This window comes from Furipterus horrens, unplaced genomic scaffold (assembly GCF_987537825.1).
Source record: "Furipterus horrens unplaced genomic scaffold, mFurHor1.1.pri manual_scaffold_11, whole genome shotgun sequence".
NCBI lineage: Eukaryota > Metazoa > Chordata > Mammalia > Chiroptera > Furipteridae > Furipterus > Furipterus horrens.
In genome coordinates this window covers 76,837,468-76,858,763 of record NW_028327181.1, presented here as the reverse complement: position 1 = coordinate 76,858,763, position 21,296 = coordinate 76,837,468, and positions in this window count along the sequence as shown.

Below are 21,296 nucleotides of genomic sequence, written 5' to 3'. Positions count from 1 at the left end.
AGCCCACCCAATTTTTATGGTTAACTTTAATGCCACCACTTGCCAGAGAAGACTTAAGGCTCTCACTACTTGAATAAGATTCGTCAGCCTGCTTCAGCTAAGGAAGCAGGGTCATCTCCAAAATCCCCTCCCCCTGCTAAATCCAGCCACTGCCCAGCCTCACACAATCTCTGCTCAGGTGAAGCCTTTCTGCCTGCAAAGAGTGTGGCCCTCTTTACAGTCAATGGCAGTCGATCCCTTGGCGTTGCAGCTCGTGTGGCTGACGGTGAACGTGGGCTCAGTGGAGTGCTAACGACTGTTCATCTGGGTTCTGGCTGCCCACGAAGGAAGATGTGGGGTCCTACACATCTAGAACGAATTTCACATTGCCAGTGCAGGGCTGGGAACTAGTTGCATGATTCAGACCGAAAATCTCACCCATGTAAAGAATTACCTGCTCCGGAGAACGGGCCCGGAGCTGAGGACCAAAGGAAAGCACATCCCAGGCCCTCAAGTGCCGGAGCGAATCCTGCTCTCTCAGTCATGGAACCTCCCCCGCCCCCTCTCTCCCCTTCCCTCATTAATTCCCAAGATTTTGCTTACAGTTTCTCTTCTAGAAACACAAGTCCTGGGGCTCTTCTCTCTCTGCCTTCCCTCCACACTTGCCTGTCCTGTTCCTAATCTGTAGTTCTTCTTTGAATTGTCACTTGTTCTCCTCTTCTGCCCACTCCTGTACACACACATAGAAAAAAATCTAATAACAGTAATTGTTAGGAAGGTGACAGGCAAAGCCAGGTGGTAGTGATGAACATGTTCTCTAGATCTGGGAAGCCTGGGTCAAACCCTGGCTCTGTTCTTGCTGTCTGTTTGACCTCGGGCAAGTTTCTGGCTCTCTCTGCGCCTCATTTCCTTCACCTGTAAAATAAGGACAAAAATACTACCTACCCCAGGGTAGTCGGCTGCAGGGGGTATATATGCACCTAGATAGTGCCTCGCACAATAAGACTCAAATGTCAGCTGTTGCGAGAGGCTAGTGGGCTGGAAATATTCCTGGACTGAGGTTAGAAACTTGTGTTTGGGTCCTGGCTCTGTATGTCCCAAACCAGAGCCATTATCATCTCCAGCCCACACTTCATCCCTCTCTGCTATTTCCTGTCTGTTCATTCAACAGGCTCCCAGTCTGCGCGAGCTCCCCTCTAACCCACCTTTTCCACGCGCTGTGGGCTTCGTCACCCTAATCATCCCCCTGTTTGGAAATTCTGATGACCCCTCAGGCTCTCCATATTCTCAGTGTGGCAAGCCGGCTCCACCTGCCTTTCCAGCCTGGGTCTCCATCCAAGACACTGACTCTCATGATTCCCAAAGCCTCCACCTTCTTCTTGGCCCCTCTTTGCCTTCCTGATCCAGAGAGCCAAACATGTCCCTGTGGACATTTGTAGCCCCCTCCCTCCTCAGGGACATCCCTGAAGAAGCCATGTGTAGATAGATGCCCTTCCGGGAGCACCTACAACCGCATCCCAGTGCCTTCCCAATGTCTGTCTCCATACTGAGCCACTTAAGGGCAGGCACTGGGTCTTGCTCATTTCATGTCCCCTTTGGAATCTCAAACTTCTCTGACATCAGTGTCTTAATGAGCTCTTCAGTGACTTTGATGTCTAAAATATTCTGACCATATGAACCACAAATAAAAAAAGGAATAGTCCCACAAAACATGAGCTGTTTGGGAAGAAAATTGGGTTTCAGTAGGCCTTTCAAATGGACCGATGGTCAGACTAAAGTCCTGTCTCTCAGCTACCCAGTAAGAGGGCTGCCCTGAGTATGTGGGGGCCTCATCTCTCCTCTTTGCCTGCTTTTTGAGGGACAGAGGAGAGAAGAGGAGAAAGGTGGGAAAGGGCAAGGGGGGTGGGGAGAGCAGAGGAGAGGAACTGCCATCCCATGCTCTTGGAGATACCACTTCTTAGACCCGGTTTGCTACCTGAAGCTAGCGTCAGCCCCCACGTACTGAATATCACCCATATGCTGGGCTCTGAGGTTGTTCTGTACCCCGAGAAACCAGGCCCCAGGAGCTGCTTCCAGGCTGGCATCCCACCTGGCAGATCCCAGGGCCCAGCAGGAGGATACCAAGCCTGTTCCAGGGCTGTGGAGCAGGGATGCCAACTGACCACAGATTCACCTTGTCCTCCAAATGCCCTTCTTCTCAGCGAATGGGCAGGGCCTTTCTTAGTAAGTTGGCCCTGTGTAAACTCCCTTATCCTGTCTGCCACCCTCCTCTCATTCCCCAGGCTTCAAAGAAAGCCAGTTTGAATACTTAAACTTCTCCTGTGTGTCTAATAAAAAGTTCTGCACTATTTAACGCCCCAGCTATCCATTACTGTCGGGGGCTGCCCTCTCCTTCCCAGCCTTCCCCTCCCTCCCTCTCTCCCAAACCGCTCGCAGCAGAGCCATTTGTCAACGCTGCCTCCGCAGGCTGCGCTTGGCTGTGTCTGAAAGGACAAGCCGCCCCACAGGGGAAGGTGGGAATGAATAAAGGGGCTATGCAAATTGCCGCTTAATCTGCAGAGAAACACCCAGGCTTTAGGGAGACACTCATTACTTCTTTTAACTGTGATTAACGGGCAAATTAAACCGAAGCCCTTAACTCTCTCCTGGCAGAGGACTCGAACGCAGAGCCCTGGGCTGGTGAGGGTAGAGGGAGGCGCACGTCTGTAGCTCTGCAGCCCCTGGGACCAGGGCCGAGAGCATGAGGGAGGGAAGCCTGGATGGGGGAGCAGATGCAGCACCATCACCTTAACACGTGGGGAAGGGAGACTTTCGTGCTCCCTTTCTGGTTTCTTTCAGCCACTCAAGAAAAAACAAAATCAGTGGCTCCTAGATTTGCTACTCTTTCACCCATCAAAAAAAAAAAAAAAGGTGAGAGAACCCCTGGAGCTCACCTGCCCTGTCATGCTGAGGGTGTGACCCAGAGGCTTTAGCCACACACTAAGTTCATGGTCAGACTGGCCCCAAACCTGGGGCTGGGAAAGTATATACGAAGAACTTTGAGAGAGTAACCCCAAAACCAACCTTGAGCCCAGGGTTGGGGCAAAGGGCCTAGGAGCGAGAGGTGAGGGGTGGAGTGTTTTTATGGGAGTAAAGATCCTGGGACTAGTCTTCCAACAGGTTATAGGCGTAGGCTGTGGGACACCCAAGTTAGAGATCCAAGGTTTCTCTCTTTGTTTCTTACTCCATCTGTGTGTGTGTGCGTGTGTGAACATATGTGACCCAGATCATTACATAAAATTGACCACCTGAACCCTTTTTGAGAGTACAATTCAGTGACATTAAGTACATTCCCATTGTTGTGCAAGTATCCCCACCACCCACCCCATCCGTCTTAGCAGGTGATCCAGTTTTCCTGAAGACCTATGATCACCTCTAACAGCAACAGGTGAGGCAGAGCTCCGGAGGCAGAAGAGCTCTGCTGAAATCTGTCAGACTGGAGAACGCCGACCAGAGCGCCTGGGATGGAGGCCCGCCGCTCGGGGGGCAAGTTGGATGGAAATCCTGTAGGGACTCCCCATTAAACACAGGTCCCCTAGGCCCGAGTGATTGGGAGGTAAAAGATGACATACAACGGTGACAGACTGTCTGTCAACCTGACAGGGCCGAGGAGAGACACGGCCCCGTATTTTATTTTGTCGTCGAGTGGATCAGTGGGTCTGTCATAGAAACCAGGCCTGACAGCTCGCTCAGCCACTCAGCTCTCTTTTCTTAACTCCAGCAGCCCAGCTCCACCATCTATTAAAACATCCCGGGCTGTCAGGGATATTAAAAGGCTCTGTCACTCCTTCTTAAAACAGTCATAAATACAATCTGGACATGAGCATTTGGGCAGAAGCCCCGGTGCTGAATGGGAAGAGACAACAGCAGGTACGCCTGCCTCTCGTGACAGCCAAGGCTTTGGCACCATTCAAACGGGAAGCCGTGGACTAATCTCCCCTTTTCTCTCTAATGCAAGCATCAGGGCCGGCTCCAACATCTGCTAAAGCCTGGCATTTGGAGACAACTGCTCCTGAGCATAGGATGTGGCCTTTGTTAGCACACCCGCAAGCCTCAGATTATCTCTGGTGCCTGGTGCGCCTAAACTGCACCTATTCTGAATGTCTGTCCATGTAGCCTGCTTCCTAGGCCTCCCCGGGCAGAGCAGTATGGGGCGGGGGCTACAAAAGGTAACAGAGAGAGTCCTAAGCTCTTCCTACACAATGGACTTTGCCTTCTGCCCCTCTTCCTCCATCCTCCCTGCCCCATGCAGCCTCATGACCGACCCATCTTGGTAAGAAGAGTCTGATAGGGGGCCAAAAGTAGACCCAAGGCCACCCAGGTGGGCCCTCCAGAGTGCAGACTGGAACTTGTCATCTTGCCAGTTGAGGGACCTCACCCCCACCCCCTCAGCCCTGAATCCTTGAATCTATCCAAACTATAGAATCACAGATTTTTCCATCTGGAAACTGATAGCTTCCAAAGAGGGAAGTCCCTTTCTACATCTTCAATAAGAACACAGGGCCTCTGGCTGCTTGCTAGGAAGTGGTCCCCCTTTGCAAGAGCATCCTATTTGGGATGGAGGATATTTCTCTAGCTTGTAGCAGGGATACTGAGTCATAGAGCCAAGGACCAGCCACAATACCCCAGCAAGTTCTAACTGTGAGCTCCATCTCTGTCCACTGGGCTGGCTACTCTCCAAATGCCTAGTTTGCTGAGATGTACCAAAGGCCCTGCCCATGACCTTCTGTGTGGACGTCAGAGCAGCATCCAGAACCCTGACTTCTTGATCTGCCCTCTGCTCACGCAATGTGATTCCAATGCCTGTAATTGTTCTTTTTCCAATAAAATTACAACTTTTTTCAAATATCTCATGTCAAGAACTGGCAGACGTTTATCCTCTCTTTCTACCGTATTTATGAAATGCTACCTTTCCCCATTGTGCAATCCCAGAGGGCAGAACCAGGCCTGTGCAAAAGAGGGAGACAGGTTTCTACCTAATATAAGGAAGCCCTTTCTGACAACCAAAGGTGAGGTGCTTCCCTGGGCACAAGTGAAAAAGTCACTGTCACTGAGGGCCTTAGGCCAACACTACATCGATATCTGGCGGGGACGCTGCAAAGGGTGGGGACTGCCTGGGCGACTCGAAGGGCACTCAGTGTGTCCAGAGGCTGGACAAGGCCTAGCAGCTGTTCACCAGCTGCCGTCCATGTGGCTATCTGGCAATTGAATCCCAGCTGGTCAGACCCTTCACCCTCAAAGGTCAGAGGGCCAGCTGCAGGGTAGTGGGCAAACCCTGCCTGGCCCTGGTGGCCCCCTCCCCAGGGAATGTCCATGACCCCACCACAGGCAGGATGTGGAGAGGAAGGGATGAGAGAGAAATGAAGCTGAGAGTTCCCACTAGCCTCTTGGGTTGAGAAAGACGAAGCGCTCCCCACTCTTGCCCGCTCCCCTCTTTCCCTCACTGGCTTCCACTACCACCCCCACTTCTGCCATCTCCTTCCCTGTATTCACCTGCCCTGAACTCTCCCTCCCTTCTTTTGCTCTCTTCATCGACCCCCTCCCCACCCTCCCATCTTTCCTCATCTCCATGGCGATAAAAGGGGAGATGGGTTGAGCTGTGCCCTGGGTTTTGAGTCGTTTCATAATAGCCCCTTTCTCTGGAGACACAGGGGCTGCCTGTGGAACTAATCTCCCCCTGCCCATCACTCACAAAGGGCCAGGGAAGCCCCTCCCTCAGTCAGGGCCGCCCTCAGTGACCCCGAGCCTGTTTCCGGGTGCGCTTCCAGCCCTCTGGGTGCCCTTCCAGCCCTCCGGGGCCTGCAGCTGGGCCTCTCTCATGGGATTCTGCATGCAGGCAGGGTCACCCCAGCTGACCTCCCCCGAGGACAGGGGTCAAGCCCCCTCTGGGGTGTCTGATGTGATTGGAAGGGAGCTGAGGCTGGGGGAGGAGAAGGGCATGGGGGAGGGGACTTTCCCTTTTAATGTAAAATTAAAAGACTCCCTGTGCCTTCCTGTTTTGCCTGTCTCTGACTGAGCCGCCTGGGCCTAGGACCCCACCCTGGGGTATCTAGGCATCTTAGAAATGGGTTAAACTCCTAGCAACGGGGCTTGGTCAAACCTGATCCTGGAGAATTATAATTATAAAAATCCTGGCATGAGAAGTGGGAGAAACTGTCTTACAGGGAAGCCAGACATGCAGGCAGCCCTGGGTTGAACTCTGGTACTTGCTTACTACAGACTGCCTTTCTGAGCCTTGCTGTGCCAGTCCACAGAGTGGGAATGATAATAGCACCAACCACACAGGCAATGGCACTGAGATCATGTACATAACATGTTTCTTAGTATAGTGCCAGGTTCACAGAAGGTACTATGGCTGTGGCTATTATAAGGCAGGAAGGTGTTCTTGGGCCTCAGGAATCATCTAGTTAACTCAGGCCAGGACGGCTCCATCTCAGACAGTTAAAGATGAAGAAGGCACATCCCCAGTGAAGAGTGTTTGAGGCAGTGTTGCTGATGGGAACACAGCTGGGAAGTCAGAACGGCTGGGAATCAATCCCAGATCCACGACCTACGTACCAGCTGAGAGACCTCACTTTTCTCATGTGTAGAATGGGAATAATAATAGTGCCTGCTGCCTAAGGTTATTATCAAATGTGCTAACACACGAAAGGGCTCAGGAGGGAAGCTGGCACTTGGTCCACGCCATATAAATATTAGTTATGATTATTATTGATTGATGCTATTATTATTGGGTCTCTGTGGACCTAATTTTCCAGAACAGTGTTTATTTCAAATATTCAGTCTTTGTCCCTACAAGTCCCCTCTCTTTTCCATGTCACATGGCATTTTCTGATTACTGGCAAAGAATAATACGTGATCACTCTTACTCGCTTGGCTGATGGAAAAAGCGCATATTTTGCCCATGTAGACAGCAGCTGTAAATGAGAGACATGGCTAACCCGGAGGGGAGTAATTGGCCCCTTATAAAACCAGGCCAAGTGAAAGATAGGAGTTCAGAAAGGTCAAAGGAGGTCTGGCGGGAGCTGCCAACCGTTCTCCTAACCTGCCCAACTTATTACCGGAATCATTTCACAAGATGATTTAATGTTCTCCCTCTGTGGCCCTGTTTGCTCCTGAAGAGAAAAATAAATAAATAAACAAACAAACCCAACCACTCCAACCAACACATGCTTTAATGAGAGCTTTGCTTGCTAGTTTTTAATGGCACTGTTATTAATATAACTGTCCTGGCACCTCCGCTACATCTGATCACTGGTGAATTATGGGCCTTGAATTCTGATTGCTTCTCCCATTATTAAAAACATTTCCACTCGGTCCAGACAAGAAGAGAGAATCAGCCTTGCACAGGCAGAGGAGCTCATGCTGGGATCAGGAGAAGTGGGGGGCAAGGCTGAGGGGCGGGGCAGGAGGGTGGGAAAGAATCGGCTGAGGCAGCACAGGAAGACGCCTGTCTGGTGTGGCGGTGGACCGAGCACTGGACTGAGAGTCCGAGGACCTCGCTTCAGCACCGTCTCTCCTTTTATGATCCAGCCCAACCTCTCACCTTCCAGGACTTCATTTTCTTCACCTATAAAACAGGGATTTGAAAAATTACCTCTTTCCCTTTGCCATTTTTAAGCACAGTTTAATCCCTATTTAGTAGAAAAGCAATCTCAGGCTCCCAGAAATCCAGCCACTTGCCTGAGGTCACCCAGCCTGTAAGCAGGGATGCTGGTGTGCAACCTGGCCTTGTCTGACTCCAAGGCCTGAGCCCCTAACCATTAGGCTCCGCTGCCTTCCAGGGACAGTAACACCTGTCCTACCTGGCAGCGTGGGGAGAGGCAGATTTGCCCACAGGTGTGAAGGGGCTCTGCTGGGCTCTAAAGGGCTTTTCCAACAGGAGGGCAAACAAGAGATTCGGGTGGGACGAACTGAGATTGAGGCATGGACCCCAGAGGAAACTGGCAAGCGACAACCCCAAGAGGACGGAATTTAGCAACAAGCAGGCCACATCGTAGCAATACCCCTTTGGAAGAATGCATTGTACTTTATTTAATTTGACAACTGTGGCTAGACAATGGCAGGGAAGACTATTCTCAGGTTCTGAGTCTTCCCACCGCCATCAAGGATGTTTTTATTCTGCTCTTGCCGGGCCATCCTCAGAGGCTCTGAGCTAAGCAGGCCTCTGGTCTAGTCAAGTGGGGGGCAGAGCCTGCTGTTTCCTGCTATGGGGGCCCTGGCACCACACAGGGCTGACGGCCTTGGGAAAGTGAGACACCCAGAGGAGGAGCCCCCCTGAGGCTCTGGGAGTTCAGCCACAGGGAGCTGGTGGAGCTGGCATGAGGGTACAGAGGTGGCCTCTGGCTGGAGAGGGTGAGGATAGACCCCCTTCCCACCCCTATCCCACCCCTGCTCTCTTTACTGGCCCAGCCCAGGCTTGCTGGCCAACAGGGGCAGCCTGAGGCCTTGCGGGGTGGTACTCCGCTCAGGCGCCTCTGTCCCGCCTCCCAGCTCCTCTGCCTCGGGCCTCCTCCCCAGCCCGGCCTGGGCCACACATTATCCTCGCAAGATTGAGGACCTAATGGAGGCCATCAGCACCCGGGGGGGGGGGGGGGCACTTAATCTGGAAGGGGAGCCGAGCAGTGTGAGTTGGCTGCTTTGCCTACCCTGAGATCAGGGTGTACTTGAGGAGTCCCTGGAATTGAGGAGGGGCACACAGGCCCCTTCTGGGAGAACTCTGGACAATTTCAGTTCAGGCAACATTGCAACAATTCGTCTCCCCTTCAACATCTGGGGTCCCTGTGGGGAGACCACAGCGGTTACCAGCTCTCTTTGACTTTTTGCTTGCTTTGGGAGGTCATGCTCCCACCCCCACCCCACTCCCAGCCCGCCCCCCAACCCCTTGCCTGACTGCCAGCTGTCCAGCATTGGAGCCAGCCCTCCACTGTCCATTGTCCTCAGCTCTCCTCCCACGGCTGGCCAGGAGGAGCACTGGGCAGCCCCTCCCTTCCTGGGGGCTTCAAAGGCTCAGAGGGACTAACCCTTGCCACTGTGGGGCCTCCCTTCTGGGAGGGTGAGGGGGACAGCTGCCTCCAAAGCAGCATTCACAGCTCCCTGGGAGTGAGCAGAACAGGCCAGGAAGTGATCCCGGGCACGTAGGAGGTCACTCACATAAGGGGAGGTCCAAGGCCGAAGGCCTGGGAAAAGCCTGGGGATGAGAGAGAGGCAGCAAAGGTGATAGATGATGAAAACAATGCCGCTGCTACCAAGAGCAGCTAATGCTCATTGAACACACACAGTGGACCAGGTGCTGTGTTTTCCACGCATCATGTCATTTCAGCCTCATGGGAGCTGGTTACACCAGATCCACACGGCACAGATGGAGAACATCAGGCTCAGAGAGGTTCAGTAACTCACCCGGACTCACACAGGGAGGATCTGAACAGGATTTGGACCCACGCTGTTTAACCCTGGAACCTTGTTCCTAACCAAGCACTGGGCCACTAGGACACACGGTGAGAGGGAAAACAGAACGGGTCGTGGGCGCTCAACCCAAAACGCCCACCGGACTTCACATCCATCAACAAAATATGTGTTTCTTGCCATAGATCATCCAGGGATCCAAGAGGAATTTTTTTTTTTCACTGCCCACATGGAAAAGGATCTCCTGCCCCTCTTTCTAGCCCTTCTTCCCCTTCTAAGCGTCTTCATTCCTCTTCTTCCCAGGCTAACAGCCTCTCCTCCCACCATCTGCTCCCAAGATGGCCCGTACTGCTCACCTCGCTTCCCTGGGGATGGAGGGGTCCAGGACACATTCCTCCCCCAGGTGCTGTAATTTGAGGGGCTACCCAGCTGGAATAGACCCAGGGCCTCCCCAGGCTGCCCTCCTGACACTGTGAGTTAGCTGGCCTCTGGCCTCTGCCCCCTTCTGCCATTAACCCTGTCACCTGCCGGACATCAGCCCCCGGGCCCAGTCTGTCATCCGTGGCCAAAGATGGATTGGGGGCGGCTGGGAAGCATAAGCGGCGACCCCTTAATGAGATCTGGCGGGGGAGGGCTGGCTCTATCAGGCGGCAGCAGCGGCCCTTGCTTAGGCCGACCAATTTTCCTTCAGTGAAGGGGAAGACAGGGAGTGAGAAGGTGCAGGACAGGCGGCGGTGGTGTGTGTGTGGGGGGTGTTACAGGATTCTGTTGCCACCCCCCCCACCCTCCCTCCCCTTCACTGGCAAATCAGACTGGAGGGAGAGATGGGCAGAAGCTAGGGATGACCCCTCTTTCGTTCTTCTTGGCACTGTGACCCCAGCTCCTTGGGAAGAAACACAAAGTACCACTGGGAAACAGGAGATCAGCCGCCTGACTGGCGCAGTGCAAGGCAGCCCTGGAGACTTCGAGTCTCCTGTCCATGTGCAGAGAAATCAGAGGAAGGGGGCCTTTCTGGGCTGTGGTCTATGGAGTGGGGAGCATCTTCAGAGAAAGAATGGGATGCAGAAGGTGGGAGAAAGAAACATTATTGGGTGGCCTCCTACACATTTTCCCCTTAGTGATTCATGGAATTTTGAAAAAAAAAAAAAAGAGGTGCTGGAAAGCATCAATTCTAACTTTTCAGTGTACAGATGGGGAAACTGATGCCTTAGACAGGGGAAGACACCACCCAAATTAGCAGCAGAGCTAGAGCTAGAATCCAGGATTCTAGAAAATCATGTCCCTTTTCTTAGCATCCCCCACACTCCCGCCTTTCTTTTTACCCAGGAAGAAAACATAATAGCTGCTAAAATAATCTGGATTTATCTGAAAGAGGCTTGTCCTTTCCCAGTCCCCTCCCCCCAACAACGTACGCATTGCCCCAGGGCAGGGGACTAGGCCACTTGGGGAGAGGGGTGAGGGCACTTCCTGTGTCATCCTCTTGGGGAACAGGGAATAAGTCACTCCCTGAGGACTGGAAGGGGGTTGGTTGAAAATAGGACTCTTTGAGTACAAGGCTTTTTTGATGGTTAGACTTTGTTTTTCTTCATGAAGAGTAAGAAGCATGGGGAATATAGTCAATAACATTGTAATAACAATGTATGGTACCAGGTGGATACTAGACTTACAGGGGGATCACTTCATAAGTTATATAAATGTCTAACCACTACACTGTACACCTGAAGCTAATATAAAGTAATATTGAATGTCAACTGTAATTGAAAAAATTATTTTAAAGGCAGGAAGAGGTTCAAATGCAGAAAGAAGAAAAAAAAAAAGAGTAAGGAGAAGCACCAAATGTGTACCAAGCAAAGGCCGGCTGCAAGATGGTTTGGCCACTTATTTTGACATTGCTGCTGCCAGTCCTTCCCAGAGCCACTGCTTTGGTGCTGCCTGTGATGATTTATGGTTTCCCTCCCTGCTTCCTGGCACAGGCTGAGCAGGATTTGTAGTGTTATTTCAGGAGGTTCGGGGGGTCAGAGGCTTGGCTTCTGGTCCTGGTTGGCTGGGGGACCCTGAGCAACTTTTTTTTTAATTTATTGATTTAAGAGAGAGAGAGGGAGGGAGAGGGTGAGAGAGCAACACCAATTTGTTGTTTCCACTTATTTATGCATTCATTGGTTGATCCTTGCATGTGCCCTGATGTGGAATTGAACCTGCAACTTTGGCACGTCTGGATGACGCTCTAACCAACTGAGCTACATGGCCAGGGCTCTCAGTAATTCTTTTAATCTTTTTGGGCCTCAGTTGCCTCATTTTTAACAGGTGATGCTAGACAGTAGTCTTCACACTTCTTTCAAATGAAAGGACCGGAACTAGTGCTGGGACTTAATGACTGGTACTGGCCCCATGGAGCTCCCAGGAACTCATTATGTGGATTTCCCAACTTTGTGTTGGGTGTCTCCTGGTCAATAGCTTGGAATGGGTTTTGACAGGAGGATTTACACCACAGAAACTGGCAGGTGCTACACATCAGGACTTCTCCACTACCACCACAGTGAGAAGTGAGAATCGACTGGTAAAACTTTTACCAGTGCACCACTGAACAGACTCTAACATGTTATAGAAAAACACAGCACTGCTTTGGTTGAAGTTGGAGTGCCCCCTCCCCACCAAGCTTTGGCCAAATCCAGGACTTGAAAACTGTCATACCAGAAGAAGTCTGAGATTCATTCCAGCTCTAAATTCTGCAAGTCTAAGTAATAGGCCACAGAAGTGTTGCAAGTGGGAGAATGAAGAAGAATAAAGAGCTTGACCCATGTAGCTCAGCTGGTTGGGCAAATTCCCACAAAGCAAAAGATAGCTGGTTCAATTCCTGGTCAGGGCACATGCCTGGGTTGTGGTTCCGATCCTGGGTCGGGGCACATCCGAGAGCCAACTGATTAATGTTTCTCTCTCACATCGATGTTTGTCTCCCTCCCTTGCCCTCTCTCTAAAAATAAAATAAATAAAATCTTTTTTAAAAAGAGTAATAAAGAGGATCGGGCTTTACAACGGTATTTGGCTAATCAAGACTTGGCTGTGTGGGCAAGTTGGCTTTGAGAAGGCAGGAAGCAATTCTGGGAGTTGCTTAATCTTGAGGTCCCAAGGCTTTGCAGTGGCTTCTGAAAGCAGGGGCCCTCAGAGAGGTCTTGCCCAGAAGGTCTCTCACTGGGTGGCAGGAAGATGAGATTGCTTTAGGGGAGGGCTCATCACCCATGTCCTCTTCTGGCCTCCCCTCCCCCAAACTGTTCCCTGACCTCCTTGGTGAAGGGAAGTCATGTCCACTTGGGCCCATTTGGGTACAGAGAGAGTGGGAGCCATCTGTAGGAAGCCCAGTAGGCTTTATCAGTATATGGTGGGGACAATGCCAACCAGGAGAGATGGAGACCAGAAATGAAATGCAGGGCTCAACCTTAGTTCCAGAAGTCCCTGACCTTGACAGTTTTGGTATTTCAGTACTATTTTGTGGGATGGAGCTACTAAGCCAGGGTTAAAATCATACTTATTTTAAATTTGGTCTTTTCAGTGAGGAAAGCAGAGGGTGGTCACCAGTGACCATAAGCATATAGTGAAAAGGTCCACTCAGCAAGCAAGTTTCACTCCTACATTTCCCTAGTTACTGGGAAGGATACAGAAGTTAATACTCCCAAAGCTTGCTTTCTTTCGGGCCTTTTAGAATCAGCCAGACGGATTTGTTCTTGTGGGAATGGCAGGGGTGGGGCGGGGGTGGGGGTGCAGCAAGCAAAAGAAAAGAAACACTAACATTTGTAGCTGAAAGAATCCTGGTGTTTAATTGAGTGGTTTCTAAATCTGCCAGTCACCAGAATTACATGGGAAGATTTAAAAAATACAATTTCTTGCCCCTGTCCCTAGCCTGACTGATTTAGAAATTTCCAGTATAGAGGGCAGTTCTGCTGTTTGAGAACCATTAAATTCGCTCTCCTGGCTGCCCAAGGTGGAGACAGAGCTACAGTCAGGGCTGGCCACCATTTAGACTCTGTCCTCTTTCTAGTTCTAAAAGAGATTTCCTCATTCTCCCTTAGCAAATACAGAAAGATTTTGAGAGCTCTTCCCTACCGCTAGCCTATATATCTCTGCTGCAATTCTAGCCCTCTCATCTGTATGACTTTACTGATCGCGTGCTGAGTTTGTCCGCACACTGAATGTTCTGAGTTTATTTCTTCATTCCACAAAAATTCCTTCAGCACCTGCTAATAGCCAGGTCCTACATGAAGTGCTGGGGAGACAGCAATCAACTAAATGGACATGATCCTTAGCCTTTGAGCTTACAGCCTGGGAGGGAGTCAGAATTAAACTAGCAGTATTGGGATGCTGGGATAGGGGAGATGTTGGGATAGGGGATAAGGGGTAAGGGATAGAGTCCTGAAGAAATGAGAGGCCTTAGAATAGTCTAGAAAGAGGGGTGAAAGGGTGGGGAGCATAGTTCCTGGCAGCAAGAACAGCCTGTGTGGGGTTGAAGGTGAGACAGCAAAGGCAGCCTCAACGAAATGAGTGACAATCCACACAGCCAGGCATTGCGCCTCTTTCTGTCATTCCTATGGCCCTTCCCAGAAACCCCTCTAAGCTCCTCCATGACTCTGGGCTCCAGGGAGCGCAGAGCGAGACAAAGAACTTCTGTCTGATCAGCTGAGCTATAATGAGAGAATGACCCCCAGGTTCCCTATTTATGCATCCAGCTCGGAGCTGGCTTTTGTCAGGGCAGCCCTGTTACCCACTCACAGTCTGCTCTGCATTTTACAATAATTCCACCGTGTCTGACTTGCATTTTATTTCTGCCTAACTTCCCTTTCAGCTTTCTTTTTAAAAGCCTTGCCTCTTTGCTCTCATTTTACTTATCTCTTCTTTGAAGTGGAACATGTCGAGAAGATGTGGGTTTCGGGGAAATCTGCCCTCCCAAGGGTCCTTCTCCAATCAAATGCAGGTCAGACTGAGATTGGAAGTTGAAAGCTGATTAGTCTAAATGCCCACATTTTAGAGAGTCGAACCAATCTGCCCATCAAGGCTGCTGATCCCATCCTGTCTTAGCTGCTGGGTAGTGGGATGTTGTGGGGGAGGTGAGGACGGGGCAGAGTCAGCACCAGACAGAGATGTGCCAGGCAGAACAGAATCTCTGCACAGTGGTTCCTGGAAGGGAGGGTGGAGGGAGGGGGCAGATGCTGAGGAGCTCATGGGAGCCATGCCAACAGATGGGTCCGCCTGAGCCCCTGACCAAACCAACTAACCCTTCCCAAGCCGATCTGTGTGAGGGACCAGAGCCCCTACTCCTCCCTGTGATCCCAAGTGAAGCAATAGGGGCCACAAAGGAATTCACTGGTCAAAGCTAGTGTGGTGGGTGGGAGCGGAGAGGTCAGGAAGGGGCAGGCGCCGGGTGAGTTTGCTTGGATTGGCCCCTGGGAGCTGAGCCAGCTAGGCGGGGAAGAAGGGTCGCTTTGGCATTCTCCTGCAGTTACCGGGCCTCCCGCTTGCCAGACTGCTGGTGTGCAGAGCCCAGCCCCCTCCCCACAAAGCCCCTGAGAGGGGCCAAGAGTAGGGGGAAGGCCACCCGTGGCCTTGTGAGGCTGAAGCACAAGCTTCTTCCTCAGCTGCCAGGGAAGAATTTAATTACCAATTAAAGCCCCCTCCATCTGTTTCGGGCCTGCCAGAGCGCTCTCTCTACCCTTTAATTACATCTCTGACAACAATTTAACTCAATTAGCTGGTAAACACAGCAGAATGCAGGCAACCCAGGGCACCCTCTCGTCCCTGCCATCTGTCTGTCTGTCTGTCTCATGCTTTCCCCACTCGCTCCCAGTCTGTCTGTCCTGCCCCTGCTTCCCCATCTCGTTTTGACCTCCTCCCTCCGTTTTCTCTCTTTCTTCTATCTTCTCCAGCACCTCTTGTCTGTCTCACAGCAGCTGGGTTCCGCGCCCCCCCCCCCAAGCCCCACCCTGCTCTTTGTCATTCCATCTTCTGTCTGTCCATCCTTGTCTGCTGTCTGTTCCTTTCCCCCTCTCTGTCTTGTTCCATCCATTCCAGCTTCCTCTCCTCTGCAGGCCAGTCTCCAGAGGGCCCTTCCTTTCCTTTCCTTCTCCCGGTCTCCTTCCTCCTTCTCTGCACCCCTCCTTCACTGAACCAAGTCCACCCCTTTCAGCCTCTCTTCTTTGATTTTCCTTCCTGGTTTGCTTCCCTAACCGTTACCGCCTCCTGTTGTTTTGTCCCCTTAGCACAGGCAAATGTCAGCCCGAGGAGTAATAGTTGCCATATTTTGAGCGCTCACTTTGCCCATCACTGGCTAAGAACTTTATGTATAGTATTTTGTCGCACCCTCACAAAAATTCTGCGAGGTAGGTATAACTAATCCCATTTTACAAATGGAATCATTGAATCTCAGAGATTTTGCAACTTGCCCAAGGTCACCCAGCCTGCAACCGATCGAAGGAAGATTCAAACCCAGGTCTGTTTATTCCAGTGCTGAGTATGAGAAATGGCCCTTGTGAGGGGAGCAGCTTTGGCGATCTCAGAGAGGGCCTGAGTATTTGGGGACAGGTTCTCTGCTGCTGAAGTGAAGGGCAAAGCAATAGGTTCCCAGGGAACACAGAGAAAATTAGGGATGATTTCTGAGACTCTAACCTCACTATTTCTGCTGGAGAGAATCTTCCAGATTCTAGTTAGCCACAGTATTGAACAAGTTTCTCAGTCCCCTGGGAAAGTAAAACATTTTTAGGACCCCAAGAAGTAGGAGAGAAGGAGGGAGAGAAATGAGTAGGCTATAATTATCCTAGCAACCCTCTCCTTGAATGAGGCGGGGGGCGGAGGGCGGTGGACGAGGGCAGCCTGATCCGTCTTGTGGACAGGCGGGGACATGACGGAGACCTCAGGTCAGCCAGGTAGTCACATGGCTGCGGCTCAGGCAGACCCCAGCCAGATAAAGCTCATCTGCTTTCTTCCCCCGTCCTTTCTCGGCTGACTAATCATTCTTCCTGTGATTAAAACAGAAAAGAACTGGAAGGGGGGAGTGACTACAGCGGAGAAGAGGGGCCTCTTTCTTATCTCTGTTTTCTACCTTCCTTCGGTTTTAACTTTTGCAGTCCATCCTCAGAGGTTAGTTTCACTCGGGATTTAAAACTCACTGACACACCCCTCTCCCCGCTTTCTGCCACCCTTAGCAGAAGTGTTGGGATCCCGGCTAAATTCCTCAAATGCGGTGATTGCGCTCGGTAGGAATCAGCCTAGAGAGGGAGACTGGCACATCACCTAGAATTTTGGACATTACCAATCTCTCCAGGGAAGTCCCATCCAGCAGGCAGATAATGGGAAGTTCTCAGCAGAGGCAACCATGGGGAGACTGGAAAAGAGTCTGGGCCAGAGAAGCAGGGAGAACTCAAAATGAGGAGGCTCCTCACTCAGGCTTCCCAAGCCTCATACAAGTGCTGGGTTTGTGGGCAGTTCTATACACATGATATAATAAAGACCACAGAATAATGAGGTTGGTGCATTTGTTGCTGTTATATGTGTGTGTCTGTGTGTTTTCTTTTTTTCTCTCTAAATAGACCCATGATTACCTAGAATTTCAGAGTTCAAGGGACCAGGAGATTTTTAACCCAGAGTCCTATCTGCTGCAAGAATTGTTGTTACATAAGCCCTAATAATATACTTCTTTGAATAATTCCAGTGACAGGGAACTCACTGCTTTACCAGATAACCCCTTTCCATTTCCAGACTGTTTTAATGTTCAGAAAATTTTTTCTCATATGAAGTCCCCTATAATTCCCATCCTTCTGTCCTATTGTCACCTTGTGAAGCAATGGATAATGCCAATCCAATGCTGTAGAACACAGCCAACAGGAACCCTTGCAAATTTAAACATCCTTCATTCCTTCAGCTATTCCTCAAATGCTCTTATTTCAAAATGTCTCTCTGTTCTTTCTCTGTGTCGCTTTTTATTAGCAATGTTTTTCTTTGTAGATACTTCCCTAGGCCTAAATTGAATGCTCTAGATTAAGTCCAATGGGCACAAGACAGAGAAAGAATATCACCTCCCTTGTTCTGGAGACTGTATTTTTATTAATGCAGCTCTGAATCTGTGATTTTTAATATATTTTTATTTATTTAAAAAAATAATTATTTAGTTTTAGAGAGAGGGGAAGCAGGGGAGAAAGAGGAGAGAAACACCAATGTGTGGTTGGTTGCCTTTTGCACGCCCCCAACTGGGGATCTGGCCTGCAACCCAGGCGTGTGCCCTGACTAGGAATCAAAATGGCGACCCTTTGTTTCTCAGGCTGGTACTCAGTCCATTGAGTCACATCAGCCAGGGCTGAATCAGTAATTTTTTAATGGCAGCCACAGACAATAGTAGTTTTTATGTCATTAGCATATTGAAGTTGCAGTCAACCAAACTTATACTTTTGGGTATATGCCACCTTTAGGCCACATCTTTCTCATCCCTACTTAGTTAACACTTTTGGTGATAAGTATGAAACATATAATTTAACTCTTTTAAATTTAATCTTACTCAAGTCAAATAACTGTATGGAGCATTATCATGTTACACTGCATTTGATTTGAGCCAATGTTCCCATCCTGCTGAGGTCTTAGATCCTGTTACCCATAATGTTGCCCATAATCTGTATCCTCCACAGATGTGATGAGTTTGCCTTCCCTGTCTTCATCCAATCTCCAATAAAGTGTTGAAGAGTATTGAGCCTCCTGGGTGGACTATTTTGAAAAAAATCAATGTCTGAATGTCTCTCATGGAGGCTATAGTGTGTTGCTCTTTGATAACTTAAATTTTTTTTTTTTACTTGAGAGAGAGAGATTTGTTGTTCCACTTTTTTATGCATTCATTGGTTACCCTGACCCAAGATTGAACCCACAACCTTGGTATATCGGGGACAATACTCTAACCAGCTGAGCTACCCAGCCAGGACTCTTTGGTAACTTTTAATTTTGATAAATTTCAAACTTACAGAAAAATATTAAAAATAGTACCAAGAACTTCCATATTTTCTTTACCCAGATTGATCCACTGTTTCCATTTACCTCCATTTGCTTTATCCTTCTCTATTCACGTTTGCAAAGGCATATTTTTTGAGATTAAGTTAGAGACATTATGCCCCCTTACCCCTAAGTATGTTAGTATGTACTTCCTAAGAACAAAGGCATTCTCTTATGCAAACAACCTCAGTATAATTATCAAAATCCAGAAATTTAACATTGCTGCAAGACTACTGTGTAATTCACAGTCCATAGTCAAATTTCATCAGCTTCCCCAGTAATGTCCTTTATGGTTAGCCCCACCTCCACCTCCACCTCCCGCCACCCTCAGCCCAGGAGCCAGTCCATGGTCATGCACTGCATTCAGATGTTACACTCTTTAGTGGGAAGCCATGGTTTCAGTTCGACACTTTTCTAAAAGCAATTTGGACACTTTTTTGAAAAAATGCCAGCCTAAGAAAACAGTGAAACCATCACACCTTTCAAGGATGAAGAGCTGTTACGTCTGAAGACAGCAAAACAAATGTGCTGCACACTGTGAAGGTAATTCCCATGAAGACTTCAAAAATGTTTTAAGCAATGGAAGCATCTAGAAGAAGTGCAGCCAGCCTACTGGTGAAATGATTTTGGAGGGAAGATCTTCAAAGAGAGGAATGACTCCTAGGGCATTTGCTTATAAATTTGACTCATTACTTGATAGTCAAACTGCTCCTGGAGAATGGGGCCTATGTGATGGGCGTGTCCTTGGCTCAGTTGTTAAAAGTATTGGGCTGCTGGAGCTGAGCCCCAGGTTTAGCCCCCTGAAAGGACTATTTATATCTGCCCTAGAATGAACCCTTAACCTCTAAGATCAGTCATGGGGGCTATAGGTGGACAAACAAAGATGTACTGGGAAGTCGATTCCCAATAACCCAGAACATGTGGCAGACTGATGGGGACTCCCTACCATGCTCACTCCATAATGGACACCCAGTAAGTACGGTCACACATCAACAAGCACGTGGCAGCAGGCTGAACAGTCAACTGCTGAACTAAGGCAACTTGGGCTCCAACTAGAATTCAAGTTAATGATGACCAACATTTCTGTAGATTTCCTCCCCAGCACCCAGGTTCAAAGCCCGAGAACTTAGTGCTTAATTGTCCTTTTTCTCCCTCTCTTCCTAACATCCAGTCAGTCACCAAACTTTTTCACATGTCTCACATTTATTCTTTTCTCCTCATTCTAGTCCAGGTTCTGCTTTACTGGTTCCCTGGTCTCCACCTCCAGTCTTTCTCCTATCACTTCATTCCACACACTCTCACTAGATCAATCTTCCTTTACAAACATACACACACACACACATATATATCTCCATGGTTCAATATTCTCAAGTTTCCATTTTAGATCCAGCCAAACTTTTCTATCCACGAGCAAGCCATCTTCTTAGTCTTTGCTCTTGACGTTCATTCTCCTTTCCACTCCACTCCATCCCTCACTTCTTAGAGACCTTATCTCCTTGCCTCCATAGCTCCAAGTCCTGCAACCCTTCCCCCAAGCTGTGTGTTAGTATTGGCACCTATTCCACTTATTTGGCACTTGGCATGTGACTTATTAGATGATTTGTAATTTTAGTGCATCTACTCTTTCCCCTAGGAAAGACTGTAAACCTCTCTTCCCATCCTTTTTTTTTTTCATCCTCACCCAAGAACATTCCTTCGTTGCTTTTAGAGAGAGAGGAAGGGAGAGAGAAAAGAAGAGAAAGAAACATCAGTGTGAGAGAGAAGCACTGATTGGTTGCCTCCCATATGCTCCTGGACTAGGGATCAAACCAGCAGCCTCGGCACATGCCCCAACGGGGAATCGAATTCACAACATTTTGGCTATGGGAAGGTGCTCTAACCAACTGAGCCACACAAGCTAGGGCTATCTCTTCCTATCTTATAGTTAATGTAGTGCCATTTACACAGGTGGAGTACAATGAATGTTCAGCGCTGGTGATCATAGAATTTGTTTGTAAAGGGTCTATAACCAAATAATAAACACAGCCAACATGTATTGCACACATAATAACCATCAGACACAGCGCTATACACTTTATGTGGATTACCTCATGTATCCCTTCCACCGCCCAATGATCTAGGGACAAGTACAATCTCCATATTACTGTTGGGGAAACTGAAGTTCAGAGAAGCTAACTTAATTTGCCCATGTTCATCCAGCTGCTAAGTAGAAAAACCAGGATTCGCCCCAGACGGTCTGAGTCAGAGTCCCTGCTCTTAACCACCACACAAAAAGATAATCCCCACCTCAAGACTTCAAATAATTATAATTGAGATGTTGATGATAATAAATAAAAATCTTCCAAGGAAAGTGAGGCTTTGATCTGCTCGAGCAGTTCTTTTAGTGTTTAATAACTTCACTTTTGCGAAGCTCTTTAGAAGTATACATTCAATCCTTTCTTGTATGAGAAGATAAAATAAGCTGCAAAGTCACATTAGAATTTGGCCTAGGCTTTAAAGGGCTTCACTCTTCTTTTTATTTTGTGTTTTGTCAAAGGATAGAAAAGAGGAAGCCTCTAACTTCAGATCAGTCTAAGTTTACAGACCCTTTCCTGGGTTTCTGAATCCCAGGTCCACCAGAAATCTGTAATTTGCAGCCTCCACCCCACATTCTAGTGGGCTGGGCTGAGGAGAATTTGGTGAGGACGGTAGAAAAAAGGGGTGGGGTTGTGTCTTCCCATAATTCAGGTCAAGTTTAGGGTTCCAATGGGGCTCTCAGTTCTCCCATGACTCCGGAAAAGAAGAGGCAGAAAATGGGAAGCATTAGATGTGTTCAAACGGTGTCCGCAGCAGACATGGCAGCAAGGCAGACCCTATCA